Below are 7,505 nucleotides of genomic sequence, written 5' to 3' on the forward strand. Positions count from 1 at the left end.
AAGAATTATCAAAAGAAATTAAGGAAAAGAATTTCTGTTTAAGCAATAAATTTATTTTAATTTGTAACTGATTTGCACAATGTTTCTTCAGAAATATATTATTTGAATTATTAATATGCAAATGATTATTCTTTAAGATTAAAAGATTGATTTTAAATGGATACGTAAGAATCTTAATATATAAGAAAGAAAAGAGAACTTACATTAGAAATATTACGTATTTAATATTTAATTTCAAAAACTTTTTAAACTTTAATCTTTATTTTCAAAATCTTGGCCAAGTTTTTGATAATAATAATGAATAACGAAAAACGCTTGTCCGAAAATTAGAACGTAAAAAGGATATTTGAATAATTCTTCAACGATCTATAATTCTCTTTCTATTTTTAAATCTAATCGAAGAATCATATGGAAGAATTTATTGATTTTCGGCAATCATCAGCTTATACTCTTGAACTTTTTGTTAATTACTTAAAGTTTGTCGACAAGTTTGGCAACGTATAATTAAGTTACCGCAAATATTTGGCCAGCTAAATTATCGGAAATGAAGGTGAACGAGGCGAGTTTATTATCGAGCCAAGGGTAAACTTTCCAACCATTAGAACCGATCAACGTACTCCCTTATGAACCCCCTTTACATAAGACTCTATCGTCAATTTTCCCTTTCTTTTTCATTATCCGATTCTTAAGCGAGAAATGAATTTCGCAATGAGATTTCTAGGGAAAAAGAATAATATTATTACCATATAATTCTTCTAAGAAACCGTTTATTTTGCTTTATTAATTCAAATTTTTAACTTCTCCGTGAAATAATAAACATTAAAATAGGATTATAATTCATTACTGGAAATTGTATCATGCACATATATATTTTTGCGTATATTTCAATTTTTAAAAAAAACGAAACGAGGCATACAATCCTCATAATGATAAATTTTCTCGAGAAGAGATTAATCGAGTAGCAAGAACTATAGCGAGCACCACTGACACTGTAGAAAAATGCAACGTCGGACAGCTCTACGCGTTCAAGCTGGCCGGCCACGATCAGCGAAACCTATAATTTTCTTTCCGGATGGAATACCCTATTCGATGATGAATCACTTGTCGTCGTAGTCGAACGTTGGGTGACACGCGAATCATGTTGCGCGCCGACCACCGGTAAACGCGATATATTTTTTCCCTGCCACTTGTTCGATAAAACGCGTTGGCTGGATGAAAATATATCCCGTCTTTTTCTTGGAAAATTGAACGGTTTGGTGAATTTTTTATTACACAGAGGAGGATGGATGGATGGAGAGGTTGATTAATGTCCGAGAGAGATAACGTTGATATAATATAGTAGATCCTCGAAATTCATTACAATAATATTACAATAATTGATTACAATAATACTCGTATTATCAAGAGATCTTGGAATTTCGAATTAGTGCGATTAATTTTGTCGCGGACGTTCAAAATTTATCGGACATTTTATATGTTTACTTTGAAAGTAAAGAAAAATGAATTTAATTATCGAATGTTTTTATTTTATGATAATGATTATTATTATTATTATTTGGTTGTTTCTTTGGAAAAATAAATAGAATGAAATAAATTATATGATCAAACTTTGACTCTTTTATTCTAAATTTATAATATAGTAAATTGTATTCTAATATTTATATTATTAGGTATATCTTAATTTTGTTTATAAACGTTTATAATTTTATCTCGTGATATGACGTAATATTTTGTCAAATGTTTGAAGATCGTATGTGTAATTTCTAAATATACGTGTACATGAAAATCAGATTTTCAGTAAACAGAATTTGATATCAACGTTGAAATAATATTAGAAATTCAACTTTGGTTTCGAAAATATATAAATTGTCAAATAGTTTCGATATTAAATTTAGATTATTTTGATCGTAATATGAATTTATATTTACTGTTAAATTTGTTTCGTACGAATTTAATTGTTATTGAATTTTTATAAATCGATCAATTTCCAGAACCAAATATTCTCTCTCTCTCTATGCTCCCTTTTTGCTTAAAGTGCAATTCAGCTTTAACAAATCCTCCGTAAACATGTCTCGTGTTTTCAAAGTCGTGCTAAACAGTCTTACGAACCAGCTTTCTTAGGATTATCCTTTTCTTATTAGTCGTAAAATTACTCTCCTTTCGCGCTATTCTGTAGCAATGATAAGAAGAAGAGAGAAACGAAGAATTTAATTATTTTATGGTCTCATATTTATTATACGTGCTCAACCAAAGTAGATGTCAGCGTAATATAATACTATTACCACGAATATGCAATCCAACAATTTATGGAAGTTTATATTTTAAGTGCAAAATACACGAAGCCAACTATTAAGATGGTGCATTTTTGAAAAGTTTATTCCAACCAGTTCATTCAAGATACTTACTAAGAATTAATATAATAAATTTTATACGTAATTCGACGCGAATAAACCCGCGTAGAATGGAGAAATTCCACCTATTCTGTTCCCTGGCTGATATCCGAGTCTCTATCGCGCAATAAAAGAGCGGGAAAAGTTGATAAACAGGCGTGTGTGCGGCGCATTATCGAGCGATGTTTAATAATGGAAAAGCAAATACGGCCGTTCGTTGATCGAGGAGGGACGTTTATTGAATCGGGCCCGGCGACTTCTTCACTTCGATAAAAAGGTACACGTATAATTTTGTTCGTAAATCGTAATGTTGAATATTTGAAATAAATTTTGAATAGGAGTAAGAAATTTATGTAATTTGTTAAAGGAGCTTTAGAATTAATAATTAAATTATCTTTTTTGTTTTCCAAAATATTTCTATAAATCAGTTACAAAATAATATCGTGCAAATTATTATATCATATAACTTTTAATATTTAACATTAAAAAGTACAATGTCATTTTCTATTTACATTTTTCGTATAATAAACTATATGCTGAAAAAAGCTAAAATTATGAAGATCACCAAATTGTTCATCTTTCATTTTTAGATTTATCGTGACAAATCTTCGTAAAAAGAAAAAAAAAGTTCTATTTTTCGTTTGTAGAAAATCAATTACAAGGAAGAATAACACGAATGACGGTATCGAAATTCGTTAAAACGATTAAAATCGATGCAATAAACGGTGTAATGTTCATTGTATCCGTCATTCGGGCGATTTTTTCGCGCGAACAATAGTGGCGTGTATTTCGTATCAATGACACCGTGATACGTACAATGAATGGTGATAAAATTGCGTTGGTGTCTGCCGGCCACGTGGGAAATTCAGTTCGCGTCAGGCCACGCTTGTCACACGGTTGATGCTCCGATGTGTACGTACCTGGAACATATCATAATCCGTGAAACTTTTGAACACGTTTTATGGAAACGCGATATGTAATCAAAAATGTTTCGGTGAAAAAAAATTCTTCGGGGTATAATAAAGACCATTCACAAAGTTGGGAGGAGATATGTGAAGATAATTTTCTTGGTTAAAATTTCTTATCTAGTATTTCGTAACTTTTGAGAAAAATAAAAATTCTTTTTGTGTGTGTGCTATTTTTCTTAGGATAAATTACATTTTTACGAGCTTTGAAATTTTCGAACGAAAAGTAAAGAAGGATCCCTTATTTACATGAAAAAATATTCGAGCAATAAAAAGTACAATGATTTTGATTTTTAATTGATTTTTTTATTTTAAAATTCAAGTATATTTTTTCGGCACATTTGAATATTTCAATTTGAAATTTTAAATATATATTTATATATGTGTGTACGTGTATAAATTAAAAGCTTTACAATTTTAAATGTTTAAATTTTAAATTTCAAACATATATTTTAATTAAAAAGTATAAATGTTCGAATAATTCGATTTAAAACGTGAAATTAACATTTGTTTCTGCGAATAAAATTCTTTCGATTATTTAATGTTAATGTTTCAACTTTTTTCTATCATCCTGCAATCACATTGGAATCAATTGTTATTTAAATTTTATCTTTAAACGACGATATTTTATGGGGAATTAAATGTCGCAAAGATCGAAAATAATTAGGCGAATATCGAGGAAGATAACGTTTTATGCAGTGGAAGGAATCGAGAGAACGAGAAATATGAATATAAAAGTGTAATCGAGAAACATTGGTTCTTTTCACGTGGAATCCGATAACAGAAGAAGCGAACAATCTGTTTCCTTTTCTTTCAACTCTCCACCATTATATTGATACGAGGAATTATCTCACGTACGAAAATCCACCCTCGACAACAGTCTCTTCGAAATATTTTCGTGGAAAGATCGATCAACCATATTCACTTTTCATCCTCTCTTCTTCCATTCTTTTTCTTTTTCTTTCTCACTCTGCAATCTTTCAACATTGTCAACTGCAATGTCTTCTTCGTGCCAAATGATTTTTAGCATCTTGAAAGTAGGAAAAGTATCGGTTTGAATCATCTAAAAGAAAAAAAATAGAGGATAAAAACTCGGATAGAAAGAGATAAAAACAAAATTGAAATTACCAAGTAATTAAAGAATATTTAATATAAAATTAAACATTTTTTTAATATTCAATCTTGTGCATTCAAAAGCTACTTCTTGTATTTATATCTATATTTTATTCATATATAAAATTCTTTATTTATAACACTATTTTTGCATCATTTATTACTAATATTGTTACATATTATTTTTTTCTTAAACTTTAACATTTATTATCAAATTATTCATCATGATTTACAAAAACAGAATAATTAAGTGCACAATATTTTGCTAATTTCGCTTTCTTTTTTTTATAATATATTCGTTTTGCGATTTTATCTCGTGTATTAAAAACCAGCTATTTCAATGGAATATTTCGTCCAGCAGTATATTAAATTTATAATATAATTAATACGAGAATATTTACAAAAAGATTCTTAAAACTTAAATTTTTATGAACGATTTTTCTGTAATAAACGAATTTAATTAATAGAGAATATGAAAAATAAGTAATACAAAGGAATAATAAATCATCGTTAAATTTAACATACTATAATTCATTTCAACTTTAAACAAAAAATAAAGATTCTTTTCACGGTATATGAATTTATTTATTAAGCACTTTGATACCTATATTGTCGTAATTTAATATATAAAAATCGCTATTTTTATCGCAAATATATCAATGGTAATATTAGTATCCAAATTTATTGAAATATCTTTTTCGATACACACGTAAGGATTATTAATGACAATTAGAAAGAATGTACGATATTCGCATTGTTTCTGATATAAAATTATTTTTGTAGCATAAAAAAAAAATTTTTCCAAACTCTCGATTGATCAATTTATCTCTGTATTCCATCGTACGCATACAAGTCTCGATAATGGTTCCGGAAAAAATCCATACAATATATTCATTCCGACCAAACTCCAATATTTTTTTCCTTTCAAAATAAATGGAACGCGTTTCATGGAAAAAATTTATAATACTAGAAGAAACTAGGAAAAAATTAAAGATTTCATCCTATTAAAATTATCTGTCTTAATAAAAGATTAATTAGTGAAATATCATTTTTTTTCTTTTTTTTTTTTTTCTTTTTTCGATTGAAGCGTATGAAACACAGGTAGTCATTGATAGACGTACACGCGCACTTGTTGCACGCATGAAAAGCTTCGATCCGTGGTCACCGCGATAAAAATAAGTTTTATATGCACGAAAGTGACTCGAGGGTGCGAGGGTAAAACCGGAAATAGCCGGCCGCTACCGCTTTCATTCGACCAAGAGGGGAAAAAAGGAGAAAAGAAAGGCGAGCGCTAAAAAAGGTGGATTATATCTCAATATTCCACTTATGCGCGTTATACAGCTTTTCTCTCTCTTTCTCTCCCTTCTCCTCTCTCTCAGTATCTCTATCTCTTTTTTCTTCTTCGAACGAACTGGCAAAAGAACACTCGAGCAAGGATTTTTCTTTTTAAGTGAAGTTCGGGAAGGGGAAGTGAAAAGGAAAACGATTTTCCAAAAAAAAAAAAATGAAAGAAAGAAGAAAAAAAAGGTACAAGCGTAGCGTCAGCTGGGAGAAGAGAAACTTACGGAAAGTAATTAAAGAAGCCACCGTTCGAAGGAAACGAGAGTACGAAAAGTTTCGAAACCCTTGTTGGCCATGGCTAAACACAAAATGCAGTTTCGCACGAAGCCTTGCGTATTTTACACTCGAAAGAAAATTTGATCCTTTGAATATTGTTGTAGGATTTCTGGTGTCAAAAATCCAGAAAATATTTATAGAATTGTTTATAATATTTTTATTAGGGTTGACGAGCTATAATGTGGAACAGAAATCACGGCACAAGAAGTGACATCGAAATATCGATTTAACGAAGTCGTTCTTTGGTCACGGGGTGGAACAACTCTCTGCTCCTAGAACATTATATTAGTTATTGAATGAATTGGTATCGTACGAATAGTTGTAAATAAATTAATTATTGTGACTATTATGTATAAAAATATGAAAAGAACACATTATGAATGGATTTAATTGCTTCAAGTAACGATATGTATAAATACAAAATTCTTATTTATAGTTTTCTCCAAGAGAACAGGAAAATGAAAGAAAGAAGATGCTAAATGATGTGGAAATTTGTTGATATGAAATTTTAATAAAAATAATATTTGTTAATAATTTGTTAATAATGTTATTTATTATCATTGAATGTTATCTTTTCTTTTTGAAATGTAATTATTATCTATAATTATAATATAAAAGAAGGTTCATAATAATAGCCTTACATTCTCTCGGAAAATATTGTTTTATCGAAACAAACTTTATAACAATTATTATTATTATTATTATTTTAGAAAAATATTTATTAACAGATAATGAAAAAATATCTTGTAAAGTATTCATTTTGATTTTAAACATTTGAAAACTTATGATCAAGAAACATAACGAAAAAAATATTAATATCGAAACCATCGAAGCTGCCAATATCGATCAACTTTATATTCCTTGCTTTTGCAATTGTAAAAAGAAACGTACAGACACTTTCATCCAAAATTATTTTTACGATATATTTATCGATACCCTATAGATGGATAGTTAAAAAGTTAAGAATAATAGTCATTGGACTAATCGATAGTTGCAACAATGAGATAAACGTCATAATGTCTTCGTTCGTCGAAAAACACGTTTGACGTTTCATTTTGTTAAATGTCGAGCTGCAAACGAGATTTGCCTCGTTCGTTTTCACGTCACGTTCGATTCTCGGATAAGTAACGGAATTTCAGGAAATTTCTCTGGTCATGTATTGGATGTATTGGAAATATACTTAAATACCGCTGCGAATTTTTACGCAAGAATTCTGTGTCATCTATGCTTCATCGTTTAATTAAAAAGAGCGAATATTAATCGAGAATCTAAGAATAATAATGGAACAAGTCTATTATTTCGTTTGCCTTTTCAATCGCAAAAATAAAATCTGTATAAACTGTATATTGTTTATACGAGAGAATATGGCATTGCTCAGGGAAAAAGTAGTCCGATTTTTACGTTATATTTCTGCACAATA

The 7,505-nt window shown here is 29.2% G+C and overlaps 1 long non-coding RNA gene across 1 annotated transcript; it reads left to right on the forward strand.

Annotated features, from left to right (window-relative positions):
• Positions 1–2,252: 2,252 nt before the first annotated feature.
• LOC133666737 (uncharacterized) lies at positions 2,253–6,619 on the forward strand. The gene is made up of 2 exons (XR_009831270.1): positions 2,253–2,667; positions 6,250–6,619. It is a non-coding gene; the product is annotated as an uncharacterized LOC133666737 (long non-coding RNA).
• Positions 6,620–7,505: the final 886 nt, after the last annotated feature.

This window comes from Apis cerana, linkage group LG10 (assembly GCF_029169275.1).
Source record: "Apis cerana isolate GH-2021 linkage group LG10, AcerK_1.0, whole genome shotgun sequence".
Classification (NCBI taxonomy): domain Eukaryota; kingdom Metazoa; phylum Arthropoda; class Insecta; order Hymenoptera; family Apidae; genus Apis; species Apis cerana.